The sequence below is a fragment of the Ranitomeya imitator genome, chromosome 3 (assembly GCF_032444005.1).
Source record: "Ranitomeya imitator isolate aRanImi1 chromosome 3, aRanImi1.pri, whole genome shotgun sequence".
In the NCBI taxonomy this organism is placed as follows: domain Eukaryota; kingdom Metazoa; phylum Chordata; class Amphibia; order Anura; family Dendrobatidae; genus Ranitomeya; species Ranitomeya imitator.
In genome coordinates this window covers 810,943,854-810,959,531 of record NC_091284.1, presented here as the reverse complement: position 1 = coordinate 810,959,531, position 15,678 = coordinate 810,943,854, and the positions used below count along the sequence as shown (strand labels likewise).

The 15,678-nt window shown below is 46.7% G+C and overlaps 1 protein-coding gene across 1 annotated transcript in view; it reads left to right on the top strand.

Annotated features, from left to right (window-relative positions):
- Positions 1–15,678, top strand: part of PRSS23 (serine protease 23) — an 81,112-nt gene that overhangs the window by 59,839 nt on the left and 5,595 nt on the right. The window lies entirely within an intron of this gene.

Here is a 15,678-nt window from a genome sequence, read left to right as displayed (position 1 = left end):
CCATGCGGTACGCGACTTTCGCGCCAAAGTCGCGTTTCAATGACGCGAAAAGCGCCATTTCTCAGCCAATGAAGGTAAACGCAGAGTGTGGGCAGCGTGATGACATAGGTCCTGGTCCCCACCATCTTAGAGAAGGGCATTGCAGTGATTGGCTTGCTGTCTGCGACGTCACAGGGGCTATAAAGGGGCGTTCCCGCCGACCGCCATCTTACTGCTGCTGATCTGAGCTTAGGGAGAGGTTGCTGCTGCTTTGTCAGAAGCAGGGATAGCGTTAGGCAGGGTCCATTAACCACAAAACCGCTTGTGCTGCAGCGATTTGCACTGTCCAACACCACCCTCGGTGTGCAGGGACAGTGGAAGTTTTTTTTTTTTTTTTTTCCCCTCAGCGCTGTAGCTCATTGGGCTGCCCTAGAAGGCTCCCTGATAGCTGCATTGCTGTGTGTACGCCGCTGTGCAAACCAACTGCTTTTTTCAAAGCACAAATCCTCTTGTTCCTTCCTTTCTGCACAGCTATCTTTTTTGTTTGTCCACACTTTTTATTTCATTTGTGCATCAGTCCACTCCTTATTGCTGCCTGCCATACCTGGCTGAGATTACTGCAGGCAGGGAGATAGTAGCTGCCTGCCATACCTGGCTGAGATTACTGCAGGCAGGGAGATAGTAATTGTAGGACATTCCCTGTTTTTTTTTTTTTTTGGTGGGAGATTAAGATTGGCAATTTGGCATTTCTGCTAGAGTGCCATCCCTGTGTGTGCCATCTCTCTCACATAGTGGGCCATAGAAAGCCTTTTCATTTTTCTGTATTTTTTTTTGTGGGGTGTATAAATTCTCCCTGATAAAAATACAGTGGGAGATTAATATTGGCCTTTGGGCTTGTGTGCCAGTCCTGAGTGTGCCATCTCTCTCACAAATAGTGGGCCATAGAAAGCCTATTTATTTTTTTTTTTGGTTTTATAAATTCTCCCTGAAAAAAAGGGAGATTAATATTGGCCTCTGGGCTTGTGTGCCAGTCCTGAGCGTGCCATCTGTGCCAGCCCTGAGCGTGCCATCTCTCTCACAAATAGTGGGCCATAGAAAGCCTATTTAATTTTTTTTTTTGTTTTATAAATTTTCCCTGAAAAAAGGGAGATTAATATTGGCCTCTGGGCTTGTGTGCCAGTTGTGAGCGTGCCATCTGTGCCAGTCCTGAGCGTGCCATCTCTCTCACAAATAGTGGGCCATAGAAAGCCTATTTAAATATTTTTTTGGTTTTATAAATTCTCCCAGAAAAAAAGGGAGATTAATATTGGCCTCTGGGCTTGTGTGCCAGTCCTGAGCGTGCCATCTGTGCCAGCCAGCCCTGAGCGTGCCATCTCTCTCACAAATAGTGGGCCATAGAAAGCCTATTTAATTTTTTTTTTTTGTTTTATCAATTTTCCCTGAAAAAAGGGAGATTAATATTGGCCTCTGGGCTTGTGTGCCAGTTGTGAGCGTGCCATCTGTGCCAGTCCTGAGCGTGCCATCTCTCTCACAAATAGTGGGCCATAGAAAGCCTATTTAAATATTTTTTTGGTTTTATAAATTCTCCCAGAAAAAAAGGGAGATTAATATTGGCCTCTGGGCTTGTGTGCCAGTCCTGAGCGTGCCATCTGTGCCAGCCAGCCCTGAGCGTGCCATCTCTCTCACAAATAGTGGGCCATAGAAAGCCTATTTAATTTTTTTTTTTGTTTTATCAATTTTCCCTGAAAAAAGGGAGATTAATATTGGCCTCTGGGCTTGTGTGCCAGTTGTGAGCGTGCCATCTGTGCCAGTCCTGAGCGTGCCATCTCTCTCACAAATAGTGGGCCATAGAAAGCCTATTTAAATATTTTTTTGGTTTTATAAATTCTCCCAGAAAAAAAGGGAGATTAATATTGGCCTCTGGGCTTCTGTGCCAGTCCTGAGCGTGCCATCTGTGCCAGTCCTGAGCGTCCCATCTCTCTCACAAATAGTGGGCCATAGAAAGCCTATTTTATTTTTTTTTTGGGTTTTAGAAATTCTCCCTGAAAAAAGGGAGATTAATATTGGCCTCTGGGCTTGTGTGCCAGTTGTGAGCGTGCCATCTGTGCCAGTCCTGAGCGTGCCATCTCTCTCACAAATAGTGGGCCATAGAAAGCCTATTTAAATATTTTTTTGGTTTTATAAATTCTCCCAGAAAAAAAGGGAGATTAATATTGGCCTCTGGGCTTCTGTGCCAGTCCTGAGCGTGCCATCTGTGCCAGTCCTGAGCGTCCCATCTCTCTCACAAATAGTGGGCCATAGAAAGCCTATTTTATTTTTTTTTTGGGTTTCAGAAATTCTCCCTGGAAAAAAAAAGGGAGATTAATATTGCCCTTTGGGCTTGTGTGCCAGTACTAAGCGTTCCATCTCTCTCTCTCTCTCAGTCAGTGGGCCATAGAACGCATATTTTTGGTTTTATTTGTTTTCTAAATTCTCCCTGAAAAAATCATTTTATTTTATTTGGTTTCTAAATTCTTCCTGATAAAATCATATTTTTTTTATTATTTTTATTTCTAAAGTCTCCCTGAAAAAAAAAAAAAAAAAACAACCAAAAAAACAGTGGGAGATTAATATTGGCCTTTCTGCTTGTGTGCCAGTCTTGACTCCTGGGTGTGCCATCTCTCTCTCTCTCTCTCTCTCTCTCCAATTGTGGTCCATAGAAAGCCTATATTTTTTTTCCTTGATTTGGGTTCTAAAATCTACCAGAGAAAATAACTACATCAATCATTGGTAGAAAAATATTGGCCTCTGGGTTTGTGTGCCACTCCTGACTCCTGTGTGCGTCATCTCTCAGTCAGTGGGCCATAGAACGCCTATTTTTGGTTTTATTTGTTTTCTAAATTCTCCCTGAAAAAATCATTTTATTTTATTTGGTTTCTAAATTCTTCCTGATAAAATCATATTTTTTTTATTATTTTTTTTTCTAAAGTCTCCCTGAAAAAAAAAAAAAAAAACAGTGGGAGATTAATATTGGCCTTTCTGCTTGTGTGCCAGTCTTGACTCCTGGGTGCGTCATCTCTCAGTCAGTGGGCCATAGAACGCCTATTTTTGGTTTTATTTGTTTTATAAATTCTCCCTGAAAAAATCATTTTATTTTATTTGGTTTCTAAATTCTTCCTGATAAAATCATATTTTTTTTATTATTTTTTTTTCTAAAGTCTCCCTGAAAAAAAAAAAAAAAAAACAACCAAAAAAAACAGTGGGAGATTAATATTGGCCTTTCTGCTTGTGTGCCAGTCTTGACTCCTGGGTGCGTCATCTCTCAGTCAGTGGGCCATAGAACGCCTATTTTTGGTTTTATTTGTTTTATAAATTCTCCCTGAAAAAATCATTTTATTTTATTTGGTTTCTAAATTCTTCCTGATAAAATCATATTTTTTTTATTATTTTTTTTTCTAAAGTCTCCCTGAAAAAAAAAAAAAAAAAAAAAAACAAAAAAAAAACAGTGGGAGATTAATATTGGCCTTTCTGCTTGTGTGCCAGTCTTGACTCCTGGGTGTGCCATCTCTCTCTCTCTCTCTCTCCAATTGTGGTCCATAGAAAGCCTACATTTTTTTTCCTTGATTTGGGTTCCAAAATCTACCAGAGAAAATAACTCCATCAATCATTGGTAGAAAAATATTGGCCTCTGGGCTTGTGTGCCACTCCTGATTCCTGTGTGCGTCATCTCTCACTCAGTGGCCCATAGAAAGCATATAGTTTGTTACATTTGTTTTCTAAATTCTCCCTGCAAAAATCTATTTTTTTTTTTTTGGGGGGTTTCTAAAGTGTTCCTGAAAAAAATAAAAATAAAAAAAAAATAATAGTGTGACATTAATATTAACATTTGTGCTTCAGTGACAGTCCTGCGTGTGGGGCATCTCTCTAATTTGCAGCCACCAAAAAAAGAGTGTGTAACATTGGGCCTGATTTTCGCTGTGGTCTCACCAACCTGTAAAGGGGTAGCTAAATCATACTGAAGTTATAGCTCACCGTGTAAGTTGTGTGACTGCAACAAATAACGTTAGTTTGGTTACGTTTTTAAAACAATGAGGAAGTCTAGTGGAAGAGGTCGTGGCCGGGGGCGTTCATTGTCAGCTGGTAATGAGGGTAGTGGTAGTGGTGGAGCATCAGGTGGTCGTGGGGGAAAAAATATTGCACCTAAGTCTGGAGCTGTGGAGCCAGGTTCGTCGTCCGGCTACACAAGGCCTCGAACGCTCCCTTTTCTGGGATTAGGAAAACCGCTTTTAAAGCCGGAGCAGCAAGAGCAAGTTTTGGCTTATCTTGCTGACTCAGCCTCTAGCTCTTTTGCCTCATCTCGTGAAACTGGTAAAAGTAAAAGCAGCGCGTCGTTAGTGGATGTTCACGGTCAGGGACAAGTCACTTCCTTGTCCTCTTCAGCAAAAACAACAACAGAGAAGAATGCAGCAGGCGACACAACGGGTTACTCCATGGAGCTCTTTACACATACCGTCCCTGGCTTAGAAAGTGAAGCAGTTAACAGTCCATGCCCATTACAAATTGAATCTGACATGGAGTGCACTGACGCACAGCCACAGCCAGACTACTATGCTGGTCCTTTGACTCAGACCACAACATTGCCCTCGCAGGGTGCTGATCAAGAATCAGACCCTGATGAGACTATGTTGCCCCATCACGAACGCTATACCACCGAACGACACGGTGACACAGACGAAGTTGCGCAGGAGGTACAAGAAGAGTTATTAGATGACCCAGTTCTTGACCCCGATTGGCAGCCATTGGGGGAACAGGGTGCAGGCGGCAGCAGTTCTGAAGCAGAGGAGGAGGAGGGGCCGCAGCAGGCATCAACATCGCCACAGGTTCCATCTGCCGGGCCCGTATCTTGCCCAAAACGCGTGGCAAAGCCAAAACCTGGTGGAGGACAGCGTGGCCATCCGGTTAAAGCTCAGTCTGCAATGCCTGAAAAGGTATCCGATGCTAGAAAGAGTGCAGTCTGGCATTTTTTTAAACAACATCCAATTGATCAGCGCAAAGTCATCTGTCAAAAATGTTCTACTTCCTTAAGCAGAGGTCAGAATCTGAAAAGTCTCAATACTAGTTGCATGCATAGACATTTAACCACCATGCATTTGAAAGCTTGGACTAACTACCAAACGTCCCTTAAGGTTGTTGCACCCTCGGCCAATGAAGCTAGTCATCAACGCAACATCCCTTCCGGCAGTGTAGGACCACCATTTAGCGCACCACCTGCTGTATCTGTGCAGGTATCTTTGCCAGGCCAAAGCAGTCAGGGTCAGGGAATCACCAGTTTCGTAGTAGGAAACACTGCATCTAGGGCACCGGCGGCAACAATACCATCTCCCACCGTCTCTCAGTCTGCCATGTCCACCGGCACCCCCGCTAGTTCCACGATCTCCAGCTCTCCAGTCCAGCTCACCCTACATGAGACTATGGTTAGAAAAAGGAAATACTTAGCCTCGCATCCGCGTACACAGGGTTTGAACGCCCACATAGCTAGACTAATCTCGTTAGAGATGATGCCCTACCGGTTAGTTGAAAGCGAAGCTTTCAAAGACCTGATGGACTACGCTGTACCACGCTACGAGCTACCCAGTCGACACTTTTTTTCCAGAAAAGCCATCCCAGCCCTCCACCAGCATGTTAAAGAGCGCATCGTCCATGCACTCAGGCAATCTGTGAGCACAAAGGTGCACCTGACAACAGATGCATGGACCAGTAGGCATGGCCAGGGACGTTACGTGTCCATCACGGCACACTGGGTAAATGTGGTGGATTCAGGGTCCACAGGGGACAGCAAGTTTGGGACAGTTCTGCCTAGCCCACGGTCTAGTAAACAGTTGTCTGTAGCCGTTCGCACCCCCTCCTCCTCCTCCTCCTCGTCCTCCTGCAGAAGCAAGAGCTCGTCCACAGACCGCAGTCGCACAAACACTCCATCCGCACCTGCCACTGTTGCACACCAGGTCTCCCATTATGGGGCAGCTACTGGCATACGTCAGCAGGCTGTATTGGCTATGAAGTGTTTGGGTGACAATAGACACACCGCGGAAGTTCTGTCCGAGTTCTTGCAGCAAGAAACGCAGTCGTGGCTGGGCACTGTAGATCTTGAGGCAGGCAAGGTAGTGAGTGATAACGGAAGGAATTTCATGGCTGCCATCTCCCTTTCCCAACTGAAACACATTCCTTGCCTGGCTCACACCTTAAACCTGGTGGTGCAGTGCTTCCTGAAAAGTTATCCGGGGTTATCCGACCTGCTCCTCAAAGTGCGTGGACTTTGCGCACATATCCGCCGTTCGCCTGTACACTCCAGCCGTATGCAGACCTATCAGCGTTCTTTGAACCTTCCCCAGCATCGCCTAATCATAGACGTTGCAACAAGGTGGAACTCAACACTGCACATGCTTCAGAGACTGTGCGAACAGAGGCGGGCTGTTATGTTTTTGTGGGAGGATACACATACACGGGCAGGCAGTAGGATGGCAGACATGGAGTTGTCAGGTGTGCAGTGGTCGAAGATTCAAGACATGTGTCAAGTCCTTCAGTGTTTTGAGGAATGCACACGGCTGGTTAGTGCAGACAACGCCATAATAAGCATGAGCATCCCCCTAATGCGTCTGCTGATGCAAAGTTTGACGCACATAAAGGATCAGGCGTCTGCACCAGAGGAAGAGGAAAGCCTTGATGACAGTCAGCGATTGTCTGGTCAGGGCAGTGTACATGACGAGGTACCGGGCGAAGAGGAGGTGGAGGATGAGGAGGATGATGGGGATGAGTATATTTTTAATGAGGAAGCTTTCCCGGGGGCACGGGAAATTGGTGGCGTGGCAAGGCCGGGTTCTGGTTTTTTGAGGGACACAAGTGACGTAGATTTGCCTGCAACTGCCCCTCAACCAAGCACAACCGCAGATTTGACAACGGGAACTTTGGCCCACATGGCGGATTATGCCTTGCGTATCCTCAAAAGGGACACACGCATTACAAAAATGATGAACGATGACGATTACTGGTTGGCCTGCCTCCTTGATCCTCGCTATAAAGGCAAATTGCAAAATATTATGCCACATGAGAACTTGGAACTAATATTAGCAACAAAACAATCAACTCTTGTTGACCGTTTGCTTCTGGCATTCCCTGCACACAGCGCCCGTGATCGTTCTCACACGAGCTCCAGGGGCCAGCAGACCAGAGGTGTTAGAGGGGCAGAAATCAGAAGTGGCGTTGGACAGAGGGGTTTTCTGACCAGGTTGTGGAGTGATTTTTCTATGACCGCAGACAGGACAGGTACTGCAGCATCAATTCAAAGTGACAGGAGACAACATTTGTCCAGTATGGTTACAAACTATTTTTCATCCCTTATCGACGTTCTCCCTCAACCGTCATTCCCATTTGATTACTGGGCATCCAAATTAGACACCTGGCCAGAATTGGCAGAATATGCATTGCAGGAGCTTGCTTGCCCGGCAGCTAGTGTCCTATCAGAAAGAGTATTCAGTGCTGCAGGTTCAATACTAACAGAAAAAAGGACTCGTCTGGCTACCCAAAATGTAGATGATCTAACCTTCATTAAAATGAACCACAACTGGATTTCAAAATCTTTTGCCCCACCCTGCCCGGCTGACACCTAGCTTTCCTATGAAAAGGTCTTGCCTGTGGACTATTCTGAATGACTTTTCCAATCTCGTAATTTTCTTCACCTGATTGTCCAGCATACGACATGTTTCCACCTCACGAAATGGCCAAACTCCCCACACGGGGCCGTGCTATCGCCACTTTGCGCTTGGACCCTTGAGAGTGCTGTTTGTCTGAAGAGGTGGGTGTGGCCGCTTTTGGTCGACGGCACTGCCACTGGGTCCCTCATAGTACAATAAAGTGTCTCTGGCGGTGGTGGTGCGCACCCAACGTCAGACACACCGTTGTAATATGAGGGGCCCTGTGCCTGTACCGCCGGCCACAAGACAGTTCCCCCCCCCAGCTCAAACAGTGCTCTACCACTAGCAAAATTATCTCTCACAGCTTCACCAATGTGTAGTCTAGCCGCTGACATCCTTCAATGCCTGGCACTGACAATACCATTGTTTTGACATTTTTGTTATGTTAGGCCTTCGAAGCCTGTCTGCGGTCCCTTCTTTCTACAACTACTACACTGACCAGGCCACTGCTGGCCGTGTTACCCTGGAACCAATTTAAAAGTGCCTACAGTCAGCCCAATTTTGTTATGTTAGGCCTTCGAAGACTGTCTGCCGTCACTCCTTCCACTAGACTTCCACTGACCATACACTGCTGCCCATGTACCCCTGGAACCAATTTAAAGTGCCTACAGCCAGCCCAATTTTGTTATGTTAGGCCTTCGAAGCCTGTCTGCGGTCACTCCTTCCACTAGACTTCCACTGACCAGACCACTGCTGCCCGTGTACCCCTGGAACCAATTTAAAAGTGCCTACAGCCAGCCCAAGTTTGTTATGTTAGGCCTTGGAAGCCTGTCTGCGGTCACTCCTTCCACTAGACTTCCACTGACCAGACCACTGCTGCCCGTGTACCCCTGGAACCAATTTAAAAGTGCCTACAGCCAGCCCAAGTTTGTTATGTTAGGCCTTGGAAGCCTGTCTGCGGTCACTCCTTCCACTAGACTTCCACTGACCAGACCACTGCTGCCCGTGTACCCCTGGAACCAATTTAAAAGTGCCTACAGCCAGCCCAAGTTTGTTATGTTAGGCCTTGGAAGCCTGTCTGCGGTCACTCCTTCCACTAGACTTCCACTGACCAGACCACTGCTGCCCGTGTACCCCTGGAACCAATTTAAAAGTGCCTACAGCCAGCCCAAGTTTGTTATGTTAGGCCTTGGAAGCCTGTCTGCGGTCACTCCTTCCACTAGACTTCCACTGACCAGACCACTGCTGCCCGTGTACCCCTGGAACCAATTTAAAAGTGCCTACAGCCAGCCCAAGTTTGTTATGTTAGGCCTTCTAAGCCTGTCTGCGGTCCATTCTTTCAACTACTACTACACTGACCAGGTCACTGCTGCCCGTGTACCCCTGGAACCAATTTAAAATTGCCTACAGCCAGCCCAATTTTTTTATTTTAGGCCTTCGATGCCTGTCTGCGGTCCATTCTTTCAACTACTACTACACTGACCAGGTCACTGCTGTCCGTGTACCCCTGGAACCAATTTAAAATTGCCTACAGCCATGTGTTATTATTTTAGGCCTTCGATGCCTGTCTGCGGTCACTCCTTCCACTAGGCCTCCACTGACCACACCACTGCTGTCCGTGTACCCCTGGAACCAATTTAAAATTGCCTACAGCCAGCCCAATTTTTTTATTTTAGGCCTTCGATGCCTGTCTGCGGTCCATTCTTTCAACTACTACTACACTGACCAGGTCACTGCTGTCCGTGTACCCCTGTAACCAATTTAAAATTGCCTACAGCCATGTGTTATTATTTTAGGCATTCGATGCCTGTCTGCGGTCCATTTTTTCAACTACTACTACACTGACCAGGTCACTGCTGCCCGTGTACCCCTGGAACCAATTTAAAATTGCCTACAGCCATGTGTTATTATTTTAGGCCTTCGATGCCTGTCTGCGGTCACTCCTTCCACTAGGCCTCCACTGACCACACCACTGCTGCCCGTGTACCCCTGGAACCAATTTAAAATTGCCTACAGCCAGCCCAATTATTTTATTTTAGGCCTTCGATGCCTGTCTGCGGTCCATTCTTTCAACTACTACTACACTGACCAGGTCACTGCTGTCCGTGTACCCCTGGAACCAATTTAAAATTGCCTACAGCCATGTGTTATTATTTTAGGCCTTCGATGCCTGTCTGCGGTCACTCCTTCCACTAGGCCTCCACTGACCACACCACTGCTGTCCGTGTACCCCTGGAACCAATTTAAAATTGCCTACAGCCATGTGTTATTATTTTAGGCCTTCGATGCCTGTCTGCGGTCACTCCTTCCACTAGGCCTCCACTGACCACACCACTGCTGTCCGTGTACCCCTGGAACCAATTTAAAATTGCCTACAGCCAGCCCAATTTTTTTATTTTAGGCCTTCGATGCCTGTCTGCGGTCCATTCTTTCAACTACTACTACACTGACCAGGTCACTGCTGTCCGTGTACCCCTGGAACCAATTTAAAATTGCCTACAGCCATGTGTTATTATTTTAGGCCTTCGATGCCTGTCTGCGGTCACTCCTTCCACTAGGCCTCCACTGACCACACCACTGCTGTCCGTGTACCCCTGGAACCAATTTAAAATTGCCTACAGCCATGTGTTATTATTTTAGGCCTTCGATGCCTGTCTGCGGTCACTCCTTCCACTAGGCCTCCACTGACCACACCACTGCTGCCCGTGTACCCCTGGAACCAATTTAAAATTGCCTACAGCCAGCCCAATTTTTTTATTTTAGGCCTTTGATGCCTGTCTGCGGTCCATTCTTTCAACTACTACTACACTGACCAGGTCACTGCTGTCCGTGTACCCCTGGAACCAATTTAAAATTGCCTACAGCCATGTGTTATTATTTTAGGCCTTCGATGCCTGTCTGCGGTCACTCCTTCCACTAGGCCTCCACTGACCACACCACTGCTGTCCGTGTACCCCTGGAACCAATTTAAAATTGCCTACAGCCATGTGTTATTATTTTAGGCCTTCGATGCCTGTCTGCGGTCACTCCTTCCACTAGGCCTCCACTGACCACACCACTGCTGTCCGTGTACCCCTGGAACCAATTTAAAATTGCCTACAGCCAGCCCAATTTTTTTATTTTAGGCCTTCGATGCCTGTCTGCGGTCCATTCTTTCAACTACTACTACACTGACCAGGTCACTGCTGTCCGTGTACCCCTGGAACCAATTTAAAATTGCCTACAGCCATGTGTTATTATTTTAGGCATTCGATGCCTGTCTGCGGTCCATTTTTTCAACTACTACTACACTGACCAGGTCACTGCTGCCCGTGTACCCCTGGAACCAATTTAAAATTGCCTACAGCCATGTGTTATTATTTTAGGCCTTCGATGCCTGTCTGCGGTCACTCCTTCCACTAGGCCTCCACTGACCACACCACTGCTGCCCGTGTACCCCTGGAACCAATTTAAAATTGCCTACAGCCAGCCCAATTTTTTTATTTTAGGCCTTCGATGCCTGTCTGCGGTCCATTCTTTCAACTACTACTACACTGACCAGGTCACTGCTGCCCGTGTACCCCTGGAACCAATTTAAAATTGCCTACAGCCATGTGTTATTATTTTAGGCCTTCGATGCCTGTCTGCGGTCACTCCTTCCACTAGGCCTCCACTGACCACACCACTGCTGTCCGTGTACCCCTGGAACCAATTTAAAATTGCCTACAGCCATGTGTTATTATTTTAGGCCTTCGATGCCTGTCTGCGGTCCATTCTTTCAACTACTACTACACTGACCAGGGCACTGCTGGCCGTGTACCCCTGGAACCAACATCAGAAAATATAAAAATAAGTATTTTGCTTATAAAAAAGAAAATACTGGTGAGATATCAAATGCAGACATTTTAACATTAAAAACAAACACACAACTCTAATCTGGTACAGTACTAAAAATGGCCACCAGCTACAATTACTTTCTCCTGCAAGTAGTTAACTGAAAGTTTTTTTAAATTGAAAACACACATATGGCATCCACCGAGTGTTGTCCTGTCGCGTCTTCTTTATATTATTGCCGAGAAGATGCAAAATAATGAAAATAATAAAATCATTAATTACCAAAATAATAGAGAAAGTCAACACCACATTGCAAATAAACATTCATTCCAAATAAAGAAGCAGGGCGCGTCCGAGGGTGAGTATATACCTAATAAGAATATAATCACCCTCGGACGCGCAATGCTTATTTCCAACAGCCTTCCTTCCTAAGAATCAGCCCTTCCGTCGTGTAGAGAGACGTTGTGTTACACTCCAAGGTGTTCCCCAGGTTGCCTTTCCTGAGCTTCGATCTTCCGGCTCTCGTTTAGTAGTTCTTGGAAACTACTCTGCATTAGGCCTTCAAATTGGGTATGGGGTGTAGAGAGATGGTGTGTTCCACTCCAAGGTGTTCCCCAGGTTGCCTTTCCTGAGCTTCGATCTTCCGGCTCTCGTTTAGTAGTTGTTGGAAACTACGCTGCATTAGGCCTTCAAATTGGGTATGGGGTGTAGCGAGAGGGTGTGTTACACTCCAAGGTGTTCCCCAGGTTGCCTTTCCTGAGCTTCGATCTTCCGGCTCTCGTTTAGTAGTTCTTGGAAACTACACTGCATTAGGCCTTCAAATTGGGTATGGGGTGTAGAGAGAGGGTGTGTTACACTCCAAGGTGTTCCCCAGGTTGCCTTTCCTGAGCTTCGATATTCCGGCTCTCGTTTAGTAGTTGTCGGAAACTACGCTGCATTAGGCCTACAAATTGGGTATGGGGCGTAGAGAGAGGGTGTGTTACACTCCAAGGTGTTCCCCAGGTTGCCTTTCCTGAGCTTCGATATTCCGGCTCTCGTTTAGTAGTTGTCGGAAACTACGCTGCATTAGGCCTACAAATTGGGTATGGGGTGTAGAGAGAGGGTGTGTTACACTCCAAGGTGTTCCCCAGGTTGCCTTTCCTGAGCTTCGATCTTCATGCTCTCGTTTAGTAGTTGTCGGAAACTACGCTGCATTAGGCCTACAAATTGGGTATGGGGTGTAGAGAGAGGGTTTGTTACACTCCAAGGTGTTCCCCAGGTTGCCTTTCCTGAGCTTCGATCTTCCGGCTCTCGTTTAGTAGTTGTTGGAAACTACGCTGCATTAGGCCTTCAAATTGGGTATGGGGTGTAGCGAGAGGGTGTGTTACACTCCAAGGTGTTCCCCAGGTTGCCTTTCCTGAGCTTCGATCTTCCGGCTCTCGTTTAGTAGTTCTTGGAAACTACACTGCATTAGGCCTTCAAATTGGGTATGGGGTGTAGAGAGAGGGTGTGTTACACTCTAAGGTGTTCCCCAGGTTTCCTTGCCATTGCTTCGGTCTTCCGACTCTCGTTTAGTAGTTGTAGAAAAGTACACTGCATTAGGCCATACAAAATGGGTATGGGGTGGAGAGAGATGGTGTGTTACACTCCAAGGTGTTCCCCAGGTTGCCTTTCCTGAGCTTCTATCTTCAGGCTCTCATTAAATTGTGGTTAAATGGAACAACTGCATTTGGCGTACTAGTTGGTTTGGGGCCTACTATCGGTGTCTGCCACTCCTTGCTGTTCTCCTCCACTGAACAAAGCTGTGCCGCCTGTTTACTACGGTTGCCAATTTTGAACTGCATTTCGACTACTTACTGATTTGGCCCTACTCTCTGTGTCAGCCTCTCATTCCAGTTGTCCTCCACTGCAATGCCCCCTGGTTATTCCTGTGTTACCAATTTTGAACTGCATTTAGCCCACTTTCTTCTTTGGGCCTATATCTGTGTTTCCACTTCATCGTGCCCATTGCCCAGCCAGTGATAGATGAGTCTGCTGGTACATTGACCCATAACGCAACATTCCCCGTGCACGCTACACAACAACATTGTGACCCTGCTGAAAGTCAGGTTGCTCTTCCCGCATACCATACCACCTTACACGGGGACAAAGAGGAAGGTGCAGATGAAAGTGCAGGTTCCTTCATCAGGTGGGGGGAGGAATACTAGTTGGCGACGTCACTGGCACAGGGCCTCTCATAGTACGCAAAAGTGTTGCTGCCGGTGGGAGGCGCCCCCGCCGTGCAAACACACCGCTGTACTTTGAGGGGCCCTGTGCCAGTGCCAATGCCAACGAGTGGGCCCCCCCTGCTTGCTCAGGTTCACAGCACTTGCAAAGTTGAAATACTTACCTCTCCCTGCTCCACTGCCGTGACGTGGTCCAGATTTCCTGGGCCCACTAATTACTTGAACCAGCCCTACCCCCCACAACTTTAGCCAAATGACCCCCAATTTCAAATGCCTTCCAATTATTATAAGGTAAATTACGCTTGACAAGCTTCATTAAGAAGAATGGATGGTTTTGACATTAAAATGGCCACTCTAGGTGTTTTCCTGGCCCCCACTCACTGCCGACTATGCTGCCCCATTGACTTGCATTGGGTTTCGTGTTTCGGTCGATCCCGACTTTACGTCATAATCGGCCGATTTCACTCGACCCGACTTTGGACATAGTCGGGTTTCGCAAAACCCGGCTCGACTCTAAAAAGGTCAAGGTCGCTCAACTCTACTCAGAACCACTGAGGACTCTCAATTCTAAATATTCTTCTGTCTCAGAACACAAACTCTATAGTCGCAGCCGTTGTGTAACTCTGCTAGACTGAAAGTAAAATCAGAAATTTTTGGAATTGAGATCTTACACAGATTACTCTATTATTTCTGTATATAATATTTTAGGAGATTTGTGGGGGAAGTTCACATGCACATTTCCATCTTCTCCTGAGAACTGGAGTGACTCATCCAGGCATGAGCGGACTGCAGGATGAGGCTTTCCGTCCATTTATTGGCAGGGTCATGGCTCATGAAATTCCTCCCGTGACTGGTGATTATTCTGTGTAATGTATTTTCCAAAAACATCTTTCTGGCGGAGAAAAACTCATCCTAACCTGGCTGAATGGATTGTGAGTCATAGATTCTAATGACCTGTAGCGTCCAAGGTTATGGCTTTACATTGTATTTCTGTCCATTAGGTGTCACGGGTATGTCAGAGGCTGCAACAGTCGCACTGCATCTGGCTGCAGAAGGTCTCAGCGGTTGGCCTTGTAGACTAGCGCCTCATCCTGTGCTTCCCGATGCTGGGAATATTGCCAGGACCAGGAAAGGATTAGGTATCCTGCTCGGCGATAGGTGCAAAACCTATATAGGGATGATAGGACAGACAGGGTGATGTTAGATCTGTCTAGGGGTTTCCACTCCTCCATTTCTTAGTCTTTGGTTCCCCTTCACTTATCCCTTTGTGGTGCACTTAGTGTGTCCTACACTGTGCGTGACATTAGGTGTATCCACCATTCTGACTCAAGGGGAAGGAAATGCATGATGTCCTAATTGACTGCGTTATTGGGAACAGTACAGTAAATGCAATTGTATCCTGCAGCAAAACTAACCCCTTACTGACATCGGACGTACTAATATGCCGATGTTAGTATCCCCCCGCTTTGATGTGGGCTCCGGTGGTGAGCCCACCTCAAAGCCGGGACATGTCAGCTGTTTAAAACAGCTGACATTTGCCCGCAATAGGCGCTGGTGGAATCGCAATCCGCCCGTGCCTATTAACTAGTTTAATGCCGCTGTCAAACTCTGACAGCGGCATTTAAATTGCGCTTCCTGCCATCGGGCGTGGAATATGCACACCGCTGACCCCCGTCATGTGAACTGGGGTCACCGGTTCATTGGCATGACATCCAGAGGTCTCCTTGTGACCTCTATGGTTGTCAGTGCTGGATTACTGTGAGCGCCACCCAGTGGTCGGCGCTCATAGCAAGGCTGTAATTTTGCTACATAGAGGCGATTTGAGCATCGCCTCTATGTAGCAGAGGCGATCGAGTTATGGCGGCTTCTAGTCTCCCATGGAGGCTATTGAAGCAAGCCAAAAATGAAAAAAAAGTTTTTAAAAATATAAAACAATATGTATAAAAGTTTAAATCACCTCCCTTTCACTCCATTCAAAATAAAAACATAAAAATAAAATCAAACCTACACATATT